Source organism: Pinus tabuliformis, chromosome J (assembly GCF_031772625.1).
Source record: "Pinus tabuliformis cultivar Carrire ecotype Pingquan chromosome J, CPIR1, whole genome shotgun sequence".
Taxonomy (NCBI): domain Eukaryota; kingdom Viridiplantae; phylum Streptophyta; class Pinopsida; order Pinales; family Pinaceae; genus Pinus; species Pinus tabuliformis.
In genome coordinates this window covers 370,756,683-370,775,569 of record NC_142295.1, presented here as the reverse complement: position 1 = coordinate 370,775,569, position 18,887 = coordinate 370,756,683, and positions in this window count along the sequence as shown.

The following is an 18,887-nucleotide window of genomic DNA, read 5'->3' as shown; positions in this document are numbered from 1 at the left end:
AGTTAGACAAATTCAAAGCAAAAATGCAAGCCTGGGGATCCTCATGGCTCAACATTGCCGGAAAATAAGTGCTTATTAAAGCAGTGCTCAGCAACCTTTCAATTTTCAAGTTCTCTGTCCTCTTGGCACCTGTGGGAATCATCAAAAGGATGGAGGAACTGATCAAACAGTTTTCTGGAAAAGAGGCAAACAAAATGAAAATAAATTTTCCTTAGTCAATTGGGAAACAGTTACCAGACCAATCCATGAGGGAGGACTGAACTTCAAAGATCTCAGAGCTCAAAATCTAGCCATGGGAGCCAAATTGATCTGGAAAATCATAGCTCCTAAACCAGGTTGGGTACAAGTTGCATTGTGGAAGAAATACTTCAGAGGAACGAGACTCAGATGCTTGGAGCAGCCTAAAAACCAATTCAGAACCCCTTTCAGCATGTTCATCAATAGAATTGGCCCACTGATTAGAAATCACTCCTTCTGGATACCAGGAAATGGAAAGAATATACAACTGTAGAAGGATAGTATTCTAAACAGACCTCCGATAGCAGATTCTAGAGAAACGGAGGAGTTGAAACGCTGGATGTCTATAGCGAACATGAACACTCTATGGGACATATCGAGTTGTAAGGATGATGCGTGGGCGGGACGGAAACAACCCCCAGTTCCTCCCGCCTTGCAATCTAAGCTGAGAACTCTCATCACCAATCTACACAAGCTGGCACCTATACATGCATGCAGGCTAGATGCAAGAGGATGGAGATCAAGCGGGTAGGCTACACTGTAGCTCAGGGCTACACAAAATGCCTGGAATGACCCAAAGTGCCTCCCAACCCTGCTCCGTGGGTAGGCATATTGAAAATCGCCTCAATTCCAAAAGTTGATTATTTTTGTTGGCTCCTCTGCCATCAAAAAATCCTCACAGAAGACAGGCTTCAAAAAATGGGTATTCATGGACCCTCTAGATGCATGCTCTGCAAGGAAAACTCAGAATCCGCCTTCCATCTCATGATCGAGTGCAAGTTTGCAGTCTCCACATGGCAGGAGCTTCTTGTTGGCTGGAAATACAAATTCATCTTCCCCTCCTCAGTTTCGAAGCTGTTCACGGGTTGGATAGCCAGATATCCAGGTCCAACTCCAAAAAATAACACAATCAGGGCAGCGTGGAGCGCTCTGCCTAAATTCATCAGCTGGAAAATTTGGCTGGAAAGGAATAGAAGGATATTCTGGAACAAGGAACAGGATTACAAACTAGTTGTCAACTCAGTGAAAAGCCAACTAGTCGAGTGGCTGGTTGACAAAGGAGATGACTCAAATTTAAGCCAGTAGGACAGAGATTTGGGAACTGCCCTCAACTTCAAGTTCCAAAATTCGCACAACTCTCCTCCTACCCTCAAAAAATGGCAAATCAGGAAAAATGAAGAAGAATTTAAAGCCTGATTATCCAATCAACCGCTTCCCTCTCTCTTCTTTAATGGGGCAGCTAAAGGGAACCGAAGAATTGCTGGAGCAGGTAGGCTCATCATTACCCCAGGAGACACTACTTCGCATAGATTTGCTTGGGGATTAGGCCATTCCTCAAGCATACAAGCTGAAGCAATGGCCCTTTTTCAAGGAATCAAAATCCTCAAAGAACTGGGCCTTGAGGAGGCAAATGTTTTTGGAGACTCCCAGGTTATCATTAAAGCAGTGGTAAGCAATTCTAATCCAGAGGACCTACAACTAGCAAGGATAATTACGAGGATCAAAGGCATTACAAAGTCCCTAACTCTGAATTACTTTCATGTTTTGAGATCAAACAATAAAGAAGTGGACATTGAGGCAAACAAGGCAGTTCAGTTAGAGGCCGGTAATATTCTCAGAGACAAGGAGATCCATTGGGAACCAATCCCTTAAAGAGCTATGTTTTATTGCATTCTTTTGCTCCAGTTTGTTTGTATCTTTCATCTCGGGAAATTAGCAGCAGAAGTGCAATTTACTAAATGTAAAAAGAGGAATCTGTTAAGAGTAGGAGTAATATTCCTCTTGTGGGAAAGCCGTGCAGAAATATGCTCCTCCTTTTGTAACCGAATTTGTGGCTTTCAGCCAATCAGTTAATGAAAATTCCATAACTGTTCTTGTTAAAATAATAATAATAATAATAATAATATGGTCTTGATGATGAACCACACTAGATAGTTCGAAGTATTTTGACAAATAAAATTTGATATAATCTTCTCTGAAGAAAAAAATTAGAATAATAATAATATAATAATTTGATATATTTAATAAAAATCATGTTACTACAAATATTTTAGCCATACTTCTTTTTATATACACATTTAAATGTAATTTTTAACCACTCCTCTCTTTATATACAAAATTAATATAAATTAATTTTAATTAAAATAAATATTAATATAATTTATTTATAAATAATATTAATTTTTTATTTATATATATTTTTTAACTTTAACATATCTAACATCATATTAAGTCCAATCAAAAAAAATATTTTCTCTTGAAAAAATACCTAAAAAAAAATTGAAATTATCCTGGTAAAAAGAATAATAATTTGATACATATATTTTTCGAAATATTATATACAAATTCCATATTGCATAAAAAAAAAATATTACCTTAACATAAAATAATAATAATTTAATAAAGTATATAAAATTTAAATAAATAATAATATGCCACTTATCATTTCGATGACGTGAGAATATAATTGTTGACGATCAATTTATTAAAGATGGTTGTCCTTGAAAGAAGAATGACAGCAACCACTTTAAAATAAATCTTTTAAGTGCTTGGAAATTAAATTAAGGCTGAACGGCCTTGGTACAGACAATTACATGTTTTGTACAAAAACACATAATTATTTTTTATATAAATTACACTGGACTTGGAAATAATTGAACAGAAAATCAAAAAATTAAAACAATATTCCAGTTATAAAAGAATATTAAATAAATAAAATATTTTTTAAAGATTATAGGGTAGAATTAAAAGGGTTGTACAAATGGATATAATTACCGTAGTTATTTTTATATAATTTTGTCAAAATTTTATTTTATAAAATATTTTTTTTGTTTGAAAATTTAAAAATGGTATGTTTTTTTATTAAATTATCCAGATCATTTGAAAATAAAGCCCCATAAAAATTGTCAATTCAATATTTTTTTGTAAGTTTGGCAGGGTTACATCTTCACAAGATTTGTGTAGTGCCCCGCTCTAGTTGACTGACAGTGATATGACATTAACATTTATTTAGCCCTAAGGCACACACTTTATTTTTTGAAGACCTCAAGTTGAGGATCCAAGCACATGACTCTATTATTAGTGGTTGTGATATTAGTGGTTGTGTTGTTTATGTATGTTCTCCATTGATATTATGATGAAGATAGCATTAATGGTTATGTATGTTATCTATTGGTATAATGATGATTGTAGCATTCATGGTTATGCATGTTCTCTATTGATATTATGATGATTGGAGCATAAATGGTTATGTTTGGTCTCTATTGAATTTATGATGATGATCGTAGTAAAGGATACATATGTTCTCTATTGATATCATGATGATGATAGCTTTGATGGATAGGTATGTTTTCTATTTATGTTATGATGTCGATAGCTTTGATGGATATGTATGTTTCCATGGATGTGTCCCCTATGTTACCTAGTTGCATTAGTTCTGGTTCACAATGAACAATGATGTGAATGACTAGGTGATATTAATGATGCTATTATGACAATGACTAACACTGAGAAACCTTGTTACTGATGATTATTGAGTATGGAAGGAAACCACCAGAGGCACTCACATACGACAAGTTGACAACACTTGGTTTGATGAAAATTTATATTTTGTCTTTGAAATTCTAAGTCAATTTTGAAAACCTGCTATATATGTTTATCTATATTCTGATGATATGTTAGTGGTTGCAGGCAGAGATTAGTTGCTTGGTCGAATGACTCACATACGGGTGATGGGGTTGTACAATTGGATGGAACTGCATGGGAGGGGTGGGACAGTGTCCCTGATTTCACCCACTAGCACTTCTGCTGTGACTTGGGTTGGAAAGGTTGAAACACCTTCACCTTGAAGATCACCATGTCATGGGGGCAGGTCCCAAAGTTGGGTTGCTCATAAGGATCTTACTGGGGGGGCACGCATCAAGGCGAATTCCTTGATCCCCGACACCATTACTCTCCCTATAGCATGCAACATAAGAGATGATAGTGGTCTCTGTCGTTGCACCTATACTTTCCCCTCATAGCCACTAAATTCTTAAAAGGCAAGTGTTGTAGCACCCTTGGAACTTTAAGGGAATTTCTTGAAGGGCACGACCAACTTGGCACCCTTGGCATCACAAATAAACTATTAGGCATGACACCCTTAGAACTTCAAGGAAAGTTCTTAAAGGGCACGACCAAACTTGGCACCCTTGGAATCATTAAAAATAAATAAATAAATTAATAAATATAATCAAGATATGAAAACCAGGTAAATTCACATCAAGGGTAAATGATGTTAGAAACCGAGGTAATTAAATCAAGAATAAAACTTGAGTTAAGAGGATCATAGGAAGAAATAAAATATTTTACCTTCAAAACTCCACCCTTCCCATGTTGGAAAATATTAGGTAGATAATGTAGTTTAAATAGATAAAAATGGGCAAGAGGGACATAAATATAAGGATAAATATTAATCTTAAAATAGTTAAATCTAATTAAGAGAAGAGGATGGTGAATTAAAATAAGATTAATAAATTAAATTTTAGAGAAATTTAGAGAACCTTAATGTGGCAACAACCAACATAAGAATATCCATCTAAGAGATAACTTGAGTTAAATTAGAGAGTAGATAGGGGATCAAATCTTGACTTATCAATTGACTTTAGTAATGAACACAAATTAAAGAGTAAAAAGGGGGATCAAGAGACAACTAGGAGAAGAAATAGGAATCTTGTTAAGGTGAGGAAAAATATTATTTTCAAATTAAAATTTAAGTAAATAATTTTGGAGATCCTTGATGAGAGAGTGACACATGGGTGGGTGAATAATAAAACTATTGGATTATCAAAAATAATTAATTATGCATGAAAGGCCAAGTGTCACCTATGAGGACTCTTATAAAAGAAGGGGCAGGTCATGGGAGAAATGACTTTTTCTTTACCCTATTGTTGGATGGATGAGACTATGTCAGAGTAGTGACTACAAGCTATAGTGAGTTTGGTGAGGTAGAGGACTTTAGAGAGGGGACTCTTGAGCCAAAGAGTGCTCTCCTCTACCAGCTAATACATTCTTCCATTGTACAACCCCATTGCAGCTCGAGGGTTCGCAAGGAAGGAGAGTACCCAAGGAGTAGGTTGGGAGGTCAACCGATGGGTCATTTCATTCAGATTAAGCACATCGACATTCACACTTGGAGGTGACCGAAAACAAAGGAGGGAAAATAGCAGCAAGTCAAGCTTGAATCTCGTCTCCTGGTGAACGATACCCATGTTGTTATAATATTCTTTTGTATGACTTCATTATGGTTTTAGTTAATATGTAAATTAGATGATATGCTCAATAAAGTGAAATTCAGGAAAGTTTTATATAATGCTTAATAATTTTCGAGTTCCCAATGCTATTTTCTTATGGTTGTATTTTTATTATTTAAAAAAAAAAAAAAAACAATTATAGGGTTGGTCCCTACATTGGTATTGGAGCAAGCCCGGTAAAGATCGAGGCCATCATGGAATGGTCAACACCAACCAATGTTCATGAAATACGAAGTTTCATGGGCATAGCAGGGTATTATCGTAGATTTGTCGAAGGGTTTTCGAAGATAGCAAGCCCCATTACCGAGCTCCAAAGAAAGAACAAGAATTCATTTGGACTGAAAAATGTGAAGAGGCATTTCAAAGGTTAAAGGTGTTATTAATGACAACAACAATTTTGAAGGTGCTGGATATGGAACAAGAATTTTTGGTTTGCACTGATGCCTCCAAGGAAGGGTTGGGTTGTGTGTTGATGCAAGAAGGAAGAGTAATAGCCTATGCATCAAGGAAACTTAGAACCCACGAAGAAAACTACGCAACCCATGATCTAGAAATGGCAGCAATTGTTTATGCACTAAAAATTTGGAGACACTACCTTCTAGGAAGGAAGTTTTATCATAGGACCGACCAATGTGGGCTACAACACATATTCACTCAAGCCCACTTAAATGCAAGACAAAGATGATGGTCTGAGCTAATTAGTGAATATGATTTTGATATCACTTACATAAAAGAAATGGTAAATAGGTTGGTTGACGCTTTGAGTAGGAGACCTTTCAGTGATTCCCTTAAAGGCAAAATTTGAAGGAGAAACTGCTTGATTTACAATTTAAATACACGTGGTACCAGGAGGTTAGCAAAAGTTTGAGGAAGGAGGAAATGAGGGTCCCAAAATATGAAGAATACTCCCTTGATAATGATGGGTTACTACGGTTTTGGGGAAGGATATATGTACCACCGAATGAAGATATATGCCAGTTAACCTTGAATGAAGCACATCGCATAGTATACATGGCACACCTTGGTGTTAAGAAGATGAGTGCGGAGCTGAAACCACTCTTCTTTTGGAAAGGGATGAAGAAGGACATCGTAACCTTGGTAGCAAGATGCTTAGAGTGTCAACGAGTAAAAGTTGAACACAGACATCCAGCAGGATTATTGCAACCCCATGAGATACCAAAATCTAAATGGGAAGTTATATCAATGGACTTCATTGTGGGACTACCAATGACCTCCAGAAGACATGATTCCATATTTGTAGTGGTGGACACATTGACCAAGAGGGCTCATTTCATACCAGTTAAGACTACATATAAGGCACCAGAAATAGCCAGAGTTTTTATTAATGAGATTATGAGATTGCATGGAGTGCCTACGAAGATCATATCTAATAGGGGAGCAGTGTTTACAAGAAGGTTTTGGAACAGTTTCCAAGAAGCCTTGGGAACCCATTTGAACTTTAGCACTTCTTATCACCCTGAGACACATGGGCAGACAAAGAGGACTAATCAAATCCTCGAAGACATGCTTCGGATGTATGTGATGGACCAACAAAAGAGATGGGAAGAGTTTTTACCCCTCGTGGAATTTGCTTATAATAATAGTTATAAGAGTTCCATCAAGATGGTGTCATTTGAGTTCTTATACGAAAGACCTTGAAAAACACCTCTCAGTTGGGACCGACTAGAGGACTGAGTATTAATAGGACCAAAAGTGGTGCAAGAGATGGAAGAACAAATGACTATGGTTAAGGGAAGGCTAAAAGAAGCACAAGATCAACAAAAGATCTATGATGATGCTCATCGGATAGACCAAATTTATGAAGTGGGAGATAGGGTGTTCCTGATAGAAAGGCCCCAAAAAAGCTCTATAATATTTGGAAAGGGAGAAAAATTGTCTCCACGGTTTGTAGGACCATTGAAATCTTATAAAGGAAAGGGTCGATGGCATATAGGCTTGCCTTACCTCCATATTTAGCGCATATGCATGATGTGTTTCATATTTCTGTTTTGCGTCATTATATTTCAGATCCTTCGCATGTTATTGACTTTGGTCATTTGCAGGTTTCGAACGAGGGAACAGTAATGGTCGAACCAGTTTTCATATTGGACCAGCGAAATTTACATCTTAGATGACAGTTGGTGGACTAGGTTAAGGTCCAATGGGACAATTATAATCCCAATTCATCTACTTGGGAGGAGATGCGTCACCATTTTCCTTATCTACTCCAAGGAATTCAAGGCGAAGTCTATTATTAAGAGGGGGTGTATGTAGTGCCCCACTCTAGTTGACTGATAGTGATATGACATTAACATTTATTTAGCCCTAAGGCCCACTTTTTATTCTTTGAGGACCTCAAGTTGAGGATCCGGACATATGACTCTATTATTAGTGGTTGTGATGTTTATGTATGTTCTCCATTGATATTATGATGAAGATAGCATTAATGGTTATGTATGTTATCTATTGGTATTATGATGATTGTAGCATTAATGGTTATGCATGTTCTCTATTGATATTATGATGATTGTAGCATAAATAGTTATGTTTGGTCTCTACCGAATTTATGATGATGATAGCAGTAAAGGATACGCATGCTCTCTATTGATATCATGATGATGATAGCTTTGATGGATATGTGTGTTTTCTATTTATGTTACGATGTTGATAGCTTTGATGGATATTTATGTTTCCATTGATGTTATGATGATGATAGCCATGATGGATGTGCCCCTTATGTTACCTACTTGCATTAGTTCTGGTTCACAATGAACAATGATGTGAATGACTAGGTGATATTGATGATGCTATTATGACAATGACTAACACTGAGAAACCTTGATGCTGATGATTATTGAGTATGGCAAGAAACCACCAGAGGCACTCGCATATGATGAGTTGACAACACCTGGTTTGATGAAAATTTATATTTTGTCTTTGAAATTCTAAGTTCAATTTTGAAAACATGTTATAGATGTTTATCTATATTCTGATGATATGTTAGTGGTTAAAAGCACAGATTAGTTTCTTGGCCGAATGACTCACATATGGGTGATGGAGTTATACAATTGGATGCAACTACATGGGAGGGGTGGAATAGTGTTCTTGATTTCACCCACTAGCACGCCCGCTGTGACTTGGGTTGGAAAGGTTGAAACACCTTCACCTTGAAGATCACGATGTCATAGGGGCAGGTCCCAAAGTTGGTTCGCTCATGAGGATTTCACTAGGGGGTGCGCATCAAGGCGGATTCCTTGATCCTAGACACCATTAGTCTCACTATAGCAGGCAACATAAGAGATGATAGTGGTCTTTGTCGTTGCACCTATACTTTCCCCTCGTATCCAGTGACTAAATGCTTGAAGGGCAAGTGGCGTGGCACCCTTGGAACTTCAAGGGAATTTCTTGAAGGGCACGACCAACTCGGCACCCTTGGCATCACAAATAAACTGTTAGGCGTGACACCCTTGGAACTTCAAGGGAAATTCTTGAAGGGCACGACCAAACTTGGCACCCTTGGAATCATTAAAAATAAATAAATTAATAAATATAATCAAGATATGAAAACCAGGTAAATTCACATCAAGGGTAAATGATGTTAGAAACCGAGGTAATTAAATCAAGAATAAAACTTGGGTTAAGAGAATCATAGGAAGAAATAAATATTTTACCTTAAAAACTCTACCCTTCCCATGTTGGAAATATTAGGTAGATAATATAGTTTAATTAGGTAAAAAGGGGAAAGAGGGACATAAATATAAGGATAAATATTAATCCTAAAATAGTTAAACCTAATTAAGAGAAGAGGATGGTGAATTAAAATAAGGTTAATAAATTAAATTTTAGAGAAATTTAGAGAACCTTAATGTGGCAACAACCAACATAAGAATATCTATCTAAAAGATAACTTGAGTTAAATTAGGGAGTAGATAAGGGATCAAATCTTGACTTATCAATTGACTTTAGTAATGAACACAAATTAAAGAGTAAAAAGGGGATCAAGAGACAACTAGGAGAAAAAATAAGAATCTTGTTGAGGTGAAGAAAAATATTATTTTTAAATTAAAATTTATGTAAATAATTTTGGAGATCCTTAATGAGAGAGCGACACATGAGTGGGTGAATAATAAAACTATTGGATTATCAAAAATAATTAATTATGCATGAAAGGCCAAGTGTTACCTATGAGGATTCCTATAAAAGGAGGGGTAGGCCATGGAAGAAAGGACTTTTTCTTTACCCTATTGTTGGATGGATGAAACTATGTCAGAGTAGTGACTGAGCCATAGTGAGTTTGGTGAGGTAGAGGACTTTAGAGAAGGGACTCTTGAGCCAAAGAGTGCTCTCCTCTACCAGCTAATACATTCCTCCATTTACAACCCCATTGCAACTCAGGGGTCTGCGAGGAAGGAGAGTACCCAAGGAGTAGGTTGGGAGGTCAACTGGTGGGTCATTACATTCAGATTAAGCACGTCGACATTCACACTTGGAGGCGACCGACAATGAAGGAAGGCAAATAGCGGCAAGTCAAGCTTGAATCTCGTCTCCTAGTGAACGGTACCTATGTTGTTATAATATTCTTTTGTACGACTTCATTGTAGTTTTAGTTAATAACATGTAAATTAGATGATATGTTCAATAAAGTGAAATTCAATAAAGTTTTATGTAATGCTTAATAATTTTTGAGTTCCCAGTGATATTTTCTTATGGTTGTATTTTTAGTATTTAGAAAAATAAATAAATAAATAAAATTATGTGGTTGGTCTCTACAATTTGAACCCAAGACTTACACCTTTACAAGATTTGAACTCAAAACTTCCAATTCAGTGAGACTTCATTTGAACCCAAAACTTCTGGTTCAATGAAGCTTCATTTCCACGGTCATTTTCAATTAAACTACCTCAAAAAGACATCAATTTAATTCTTTAAACCAATAAAAAAATAAAAATAAAAATTTCAAAAAAATTAAAATAATTTTAATTTTAAGAAAAAAAACAATTTAATATAACATTTTTTTAAAACCAATATGAAACTAAATTCAATGCTGGTGCTGGTTTAACTATAACGTGATTATAATATAACAAACAATATAACAAACCTATAAAGTAATTACAATATAACAAACCTATAAACACATATAATAAAACATCATCTCATTCAATTTTATTTTATTAAATTCCTACCAAAACTTAAATATAATTAACTTACCTCATTATAAAGCCATTTGCGTTGAAGTCATAAACTTTAATCGTATTATTTTATGATTCAATTCAATATAAATTAAAGTGTATCTTTATGTAAAAAAATATAATTAATTATATATATATATATTAAAAATAAAATCAGTTAGAATGAAATTTGTAAAAAAAAAAAGGCGTTTAAACATTTTATTTTATCATTCTTTAAATATTTTTTATTAAAATAAAAAATTAAAATTATATTTTGTATGAAATTTTTTGACTTAAATATGTATATAATGTTTGCATATACTTTTATCATAATTATGATATACATTTATTTATTATTTAATTTTAAATTTAAAAAATAATTTTCATACAATTTTTTATAAAAAAAATCATATTGTATTATGTAGAACATATATATCATTATAAGGATGGCCAAAGCCATATAACATAATAGGCTTGAGAAAATCCAGCAACCACACTTTTGAGTGCACAAAGGTAATAACAATAATGATCACTACAAACAACAATAATATTAACTACTATAATAGTGAACATGGAATATTATAGCAATCATTATCGCTGCGTCAACATAAAGGGAATTATTCCAAGAGCCACAAAGTTGTTGATGCCAAACTTTTGATAACTTTGCCAGCACATTCTTCAAAACAAGCATTTAACAAATAGAGAAAACTAAGGAACCTCCTGAGCTTCAGTCCAGATAGTCGTATAGCAGATAAAGACTTCCACCGAACACCAATCATAGTTAATTCAAACAACATCCAACAAATCCAAAGAGCCGATACCAAAAATCGTGGCAACCAACAAAAGGGAGTAAAGGTCGGCCTTCTATCATCATAGAGAGAGCATACTGCAAGTGCCAGACACACTTGTCCAATACTCAATATATTGATTTGTCCAAGAACACACCCAGGAAAAAAAAACATCTCAAAATGAGGTATGACCAAAAAAATAGAAAATCCTCCTCTTAGTTTGACATAAGTATCAAAGGGTCTTGAGAACTTGTAATCGAAGTACAAATTGGGTCTCGGAAATCAAATCAGACACCAACCAAATTCATTAAATATTTTGAGAGCGGGAGAAAAGAACAAATTCGTTAAATATTTTTAGAGTCTGAGAAAAAAATAAAATTCACTCAAAAGCAGTACCAAGCAATCAGCGTTGTGATTTTGTGTGGAAGGTGACTTTTTCATTGGAATTCAATGAATTTTTTTCAAGAAATTCGATTGTGGAAGTGTTGAATCATTTTTTTAATGATATCTTTTTAATCATTAAAATTGTGATAGATTTTCCATTATTTTGCGGATGACAACGTGGCCTCCTTAGACTATCCTTTGACTCGGCGTTATGTCCATTGATTCCTTTGTCATAGAAGTTGATGGTGACAACACGCGTAGTTTTTAATGACTGCCTCCCCATTCACTGACTGAGTGGTTGCTTCTATCGTTGTTAACGTTCACTCCTCTCCTTCCGTGGATGTTGTTTGTCACCGTCGTCTTCCGGAAGGAGTCTCAAATTTCCTTAAGGGCGTCTTGTCGTCCATTTCTGCAAAGTAAAGTAGGGAATGGAGTCTTGTCATCCATGTTCCCACTCCATTCCCCAACATCATCTTATTACAACCCACAATTTATTATTATTTAATTCAATTATGGTATAAGTGGTCGGTGCCACGTCATTGTTTTGGAAGAACATAACTTATGGTAGCCATATCTAAATTCTGTAACCACATGGATGCAACCATGGGAACCCATGACAATGTGATCTCTCATTGGTTGGAAGTGCAATCACATATGGATATGTTCATGTGTATTTGTTGGGTGGGCAACTAATATATCCTGGGCCATTAACTCGTTAATGCGGGGCGGCAGTATATGCCACCCGTTGGATTGTGTACTTGTCATAAGCCAACAGGTGGCATATATTGTCGCCCCGCATTAATGGGTCAATGGCTCAAGATATAAGCCTTTCCTGTTGGATGAGGCAAATCTTGATGAGTGCATCTTAATAGGTTGGAAGTGAGGTGAGGATAGGATTACATGTTTATAAAAAATATGGATTTTAATTAATGATATTAAGGTTTTCATTTTAGCATATGTATTAAAATAATAATGATGTTATGATATATACATGTGATGTTATTAGGCATTGTCTATCTATGAGAAATTTTGGAGTTCTTGGCTGAAATCCAACAACAACAAAAAAATTGGTCAAATCTTCATTTTTGGGTCAAATCTTGGTAAAATTGTTATTATAGATGATCCAATGTTTATTATATTATAATTATGGGTACAAAGTATATATAAATTATGAAAAAGAAATTGGTCAAATCTTCATTTTTCTAGGTCAAATCTTGGTAAAATTGTTATTATAGATGATCCAATGTTTATTATGTTATAATTGGCTACAAAGTATATAGAAATTATGAAAAATATTAACATTCGTAATTATTTTGAAATATCTTTGCATTCATAAAGAATTGTTTGTCATATTTCCATTATTATTATCTATAATAATTTTGAAATTATTATTTTTGTTTTGTTATTTAAGATCATGGTAAAATGATATTCTGAAATAATTTATATATTGATTAAAAATAATAATAATAATCTATAAAAATCACATTAATATAATTAAAAGTAGTTTCAGTGATATATGTTATAATATCACAAATGCATAATTATTATTCTCTTAGTTTGTTAACATAAAAACAACTTTCATTATTAAGAAAAGTATGTACATAACTTGTTATAAAAAAATATTAAGGTTCATTTAAACCAATCTAATTTGTTAGACATGTGTTAACTATTTTTGTTTATGAAGGGAAACAAACTCCAGAAGATCAAGTACATTCCCTCCCTCACACACCAATGGGATTTTTGGTTTAAGCCTAGGATGTTTGCATTTAATGCTCCATATGCATTAAGCATCATATGTTGTGACATTAATAACAATGTGCATAAGTACATGCACTATCAAATGTAGTTGTATAAAAATTCATCGTGTCTATGTGCATATACCGATGATGTATATGTATGCATATATTGTCATTAATGCATCGTAACGAGATGCTCGATGCTTCTCTTATAGAAGTATGAAGAGACTATCAAAATTGAAAGAAATCATTAACAACGATGATTGCATACCAAAGAAATATAAACATTGGTTGAAATAAATGTTAGGCCCAATGCCTAAACATAACTCGCATGACCCACACAACAACAAAGAATAACCAAGCATCTAATATATGTTCATCATTGACATTCAATGTGGGTCCCTACTTTGTAAAAGTGGGGTCATTCTCAACAATAATCAAAAGCCATTTCTCATTATCGATTTTGGGGGTTTTCATTCACTGAATCTTGTTAAAACCAAAACACAAAAATTAATTGTCATTTTGTTGAGTTCATAAAACATTTATTGTGTCTGGACTCTCACCTCTCTCTAACAAAATTGTCAAACTCTATAGCAATCTTTGCATGTTCCACAATTATCAAGACCATGTTGACTAGGGAAATGAGGTACCAAGTGACTCCTTACTCATATTATAAGGAGCTTGACTCTATTAATAGGGCAACCATTATAAGTGATTTATTTCTAATTAGGTTTTCAATACCTCAAAAAGTGATTTGCAAAGACAAACTTAAAAATATAAGCGATTTATAAAACCAAAAGAAGACCCGACACAATAATGTCCTATAAATATGAGTTCATTGTATATATTTGACAAAAATAAAAGTATCTCAACATGAATAAGTATTTAAGCACATTGCAATTCTAAGGTTAAAAGTAGATGCTCTCTATAAGCTTTTTATTTCCATGAAATGAAGGTCATGAGATTTTGGCTATATATATAGTCATGAGCCAAGGCTAAGAGGTGTATAAAACTAAAATAGATGTTAAATGGTTTTGGCATGTCTAAAATAAGTGTATTAGGACTCTGAATATCCAAGTAACCTAGAGGCAACCCCTCAATGACTAAAGATCACATAATGAAGGTTATTTTTGTTTCTAATGTTAACTTCCACAAGGATCATAAGAAAAAGAAAAGCAAGTATTTCTCTTGAATCTTTAGCAACATATTTTGTTTAGCCAAGCATCATGTATTTGTTTGGAACATACCCACCAATGGCCATCTACGAGCTTCTATTTGGTGAAGGCTAAAGACATGCCCCACTTTCAATCGCACTACCAAGAGGAGACTACAATCCCAACTTAAGAAAAATATCATCTGGTATCACTAACTAAATTTTATGGAGGATAAGCATGTTAGGGTTGATCATCTCAAGCTTAATCTTGTGCTTAGGTCACAAGAGCTAGTGCTTTATTTGATTATTGAACAAGTCACTTATAGTGTGTTTCTTTGTTTACCTTCCTTGTAGGATTCATTCTCTTTCAAGGAAAACCTTGTGGGAAATCAAAAGGATGCTTCCCCATAGCCATGGAAGACATCCTGAGTAAACCCATCAATGCAAATATTTGCCTCATCTAAGGGGATTCAAACCAACCACATGTTGGCCCATAACTAGTCAAATGTTCATCAATATTGACAACAATCCATTGAGCTAACCCCTTAAACTGGTTCTTGTAACATTCTTGTCCATAACTTTTAAATACATTTTTATCCAGTAAACACCTTTTTTCCTCTTTATCTCATTCTTCAAACTATTTCCTATATTATTGACGCTACATTTCATCCTTAATTTTAACTTAAGAAAACATAATGAAACATTTTATTTTTTATTTTGTGACTAGGCTAATCCTAAGTCGGGGCTAGCCCTTGTATTGGATGGGAGAAGACCAATCCGCCCACAATGGGATGCTTTATTTATTTATTTTTTGACCAAGATAAGCCTAGGTCGGGGCTAGCCCTTGTATTGGATGGAAGAAGACCAATCCACCCACAATGGGATGTTTATTACCAAGATTGTGTGAGGCGTGATTGAGCCTGGACGCTCCTTGGGAAGTTTAATTCCCCCAAAGTGGCTTCCATATTCAACTCCTCCCCATGAGGTTTGAACATGTAACCTCCTCGGAACTAAACCCCATGCAAACCAACTAACCTACATCCCATGGGTATATTGAAACATTAAAACATACAACTCTAATAAATATAAGTCCATTCCCCATTGTATTCCCTTTATTTATTTAATTCAATTATTGTGTAAATGGTGTGTGCCACGTCATTATTTTAGGAAACACAACTTTTGTTAGCCACATCTAAAATTCCATAGCCACATGGGTGAAAGAATGATAACATATGACGAGGCAATTTTTCATAGGATGCCAAGTGTACACTAGATATTGAAGCAACAAATTCACAAGCATAAACATCCCTAACATTTCTAATTGAGTAATACATGTCTTTACATAAGTGGTGGAGCGTGCCTTGTAAAACATGCATCCCCTTTCCACCTGAATTTCACAGTTGCCCATCTTATCACTCATAATAGGCATGAGATATCATCAAGATTTCATATGACCACTAAAAACATGTGTGTGGTGGGGTGAGTGGTGGAGTGAGGATTTTTAAGCTTCAATATAGATATATTATTAATTAACAAAATCGCTACAAAGCTGCTAATTGCTGCCAAATTATAATTACTCCCAATTTAATTATAAACATATTTTATTAATTAAAAAATATGATTTCTAAAATGGTTTATTTATTATTATTTCTTTTACACTGGAGTGGTAGGTGCGGGAAGGGTTGTTCTCAAATTGAAATTGAGTATAGTTACGGGTTAGGCAACTAGGCAAATAATGTAACAGAGGCATAGATTACTACAAGAGCTCCTTTTGGCCAAAGAACCAAATATTGAATATTTGGTGGTGTTGGTAGATTCGTCGGGCCATCCTTTAGTCGATTGCAGATTCCCAGAATATTAGGAAATCCGATGGACATGGGCGCGGTCAATTTTTTGACCACGCCCATGTTTGTTGGATTCCCGAATATCCCGAGAATCTGCAATCGACTTAAGCTCATCGGATTTGCCAATGTTTATCCATCATGTTGTTTATAAATCTTTGCCTAAGGATTGCAAGTTGTGAAGCATTATTGATAAACTTAGGAATCTAAAACTAGCCTTCTCTACTATTAGCTTTTTTTCATGTGTTGAGAATGAATAACTATGTTGCAAATGATCTTGTCAATAAAGTGTAAACTTGAACATAGGAGTCTTAATGAGAAATGGTATACCTTCTCGTGCAACTATTTCTTAAGAGTGGGTCTCATATCCAGTGTAAATTTTCTCTGTATCTAGCACAACTTTTGGACAGTCTACACCTCCAAAGACCCTATGTGTTTTAAGATAGTAAAATAGCTAATAGATAATGAAAATAAAGACAGTGATAAAATTACAAATATAATTGGCCTTGAAGAATTTTCATTGTACTCACGTGTTGTACAAGCCAAAATCCAGGTATGGATTTTGATTTAATACAATATTCTCATCATAGTTTATATATATATATTACAAACATTTTTTTATAATATAAAAATTTTCAATTATACACACACACACAATCTAACTAATAAATGAAATGGCCCTTTTTCAACACTTGTTTTAGATAATTTTGTCCAAAATCTAGTGATTTTTTTTTTTAAATCATATGTTGAAGGTAGATAAAGAGTGCCAGCTTTTTTAAGATGTTGAATCCATTATGCATTCAAAAACATATTTTAAACAATACAAAATCATAATCTTACTAAAAATAGTATAGTTGAATTCTGGCCAAAGAGTCATTTCATCTTAGTTAGACTACTTAAGAGTCATTTCATCTATTAGTTGGACTACTTACATATGTTTGTGTGCGTGTGTGTGTTAATTGAGTTTATCTAGGGTGTTTGGGAGGAATGATTGGAATCCTCCCTACCCAAGTTCAATTCACACGAGTGAATGATGAACTTTGATATAATGAACGAATATATGAATATGAATTTTCGTTTAACACGTTTCTTATATATATTAGCCTTTAACGTGTTATAAGGTAGAATGCATACATTTTTTAAATTTTATTCATGGTTAGATTACCCAAAACACTTTATTTCACAAATAAAGGTTTTTAAATATTAATTTAATATATATGTTGATTATAATTTTAATATTAAATTATTATTATTTTATATATTTATATCATTATTTAAATATTCATTTATTTCCCAAAGAGGGTGCCCTACCATGAACCCCCTACCTCACAATGATTCAATGAAAATTCATGATCAGGTGGAAATCATCATTGTCTACCACTCACCACAACTTCACTCAACATGCCATCTCTATAATACTCATTCCATCGGTTTCACAACACCATCAAGATCACACGCACAAAGCATACTCAACCTCAGGCAACACCTCCTCTCAACGAGTTCAATCACTCTGTTACATCATTCGGGAATGATAACATCCCATCATAATCAAACGATCCATCTTCAATCCATTGAGGACAATATTACTAACAGTGCCTCTCCTAATAATAACCTTGGTACCAAGCACAATTTTGGTAGCAAATCTACTAAAGCAAGGATCTCTTTAAAGTATGACTGGTGCATTTTGACGATGGAACAAATGCCTATTCTCTATCTTGGAAAAACTCTTCCTATCGAGGTGCCCTCACCACCTTATTAGGACCATACAGTGCAACTTACTCCATCCACTCTAGCAAGGGAATTCCTTCAAAGACTACCAACACTAAGAACAATAGCAATTTGGATCATACACCTCTTCACTACGTGCTCCTCCAACATCGGGGTAAGATCATTCTCATTACAATTCAACTCCTTTCTTCAAATTCCTACAAATTGGACCACTCATGAGATACTTCGATCTATGGATTGGCACCACAAAACCCAACGACCTATTTCTATCTAAAATTCTTATATTCTTTCAACTCTCCTGATCCCTCTAACTCGACTCCCATGTTATCATCACACTCTTCTCAAGCCCTTGTTCCTCAAGTTCACATGTCTCTCTCTCTCATCGGATTATCCTATTCCCAAACATTTGCCCTCTTTCTTCACCTCAAACAACGTTTTCTCAACAATATGACCCACAACAATCCCTCAACCTCTCACTGTGGCAAGGGCATAAGCCGCCTCTCCATCACTTCTCCCTCACCCAACAATCCTCCCCTATCACCCAACAAAGAGCCCAAAATC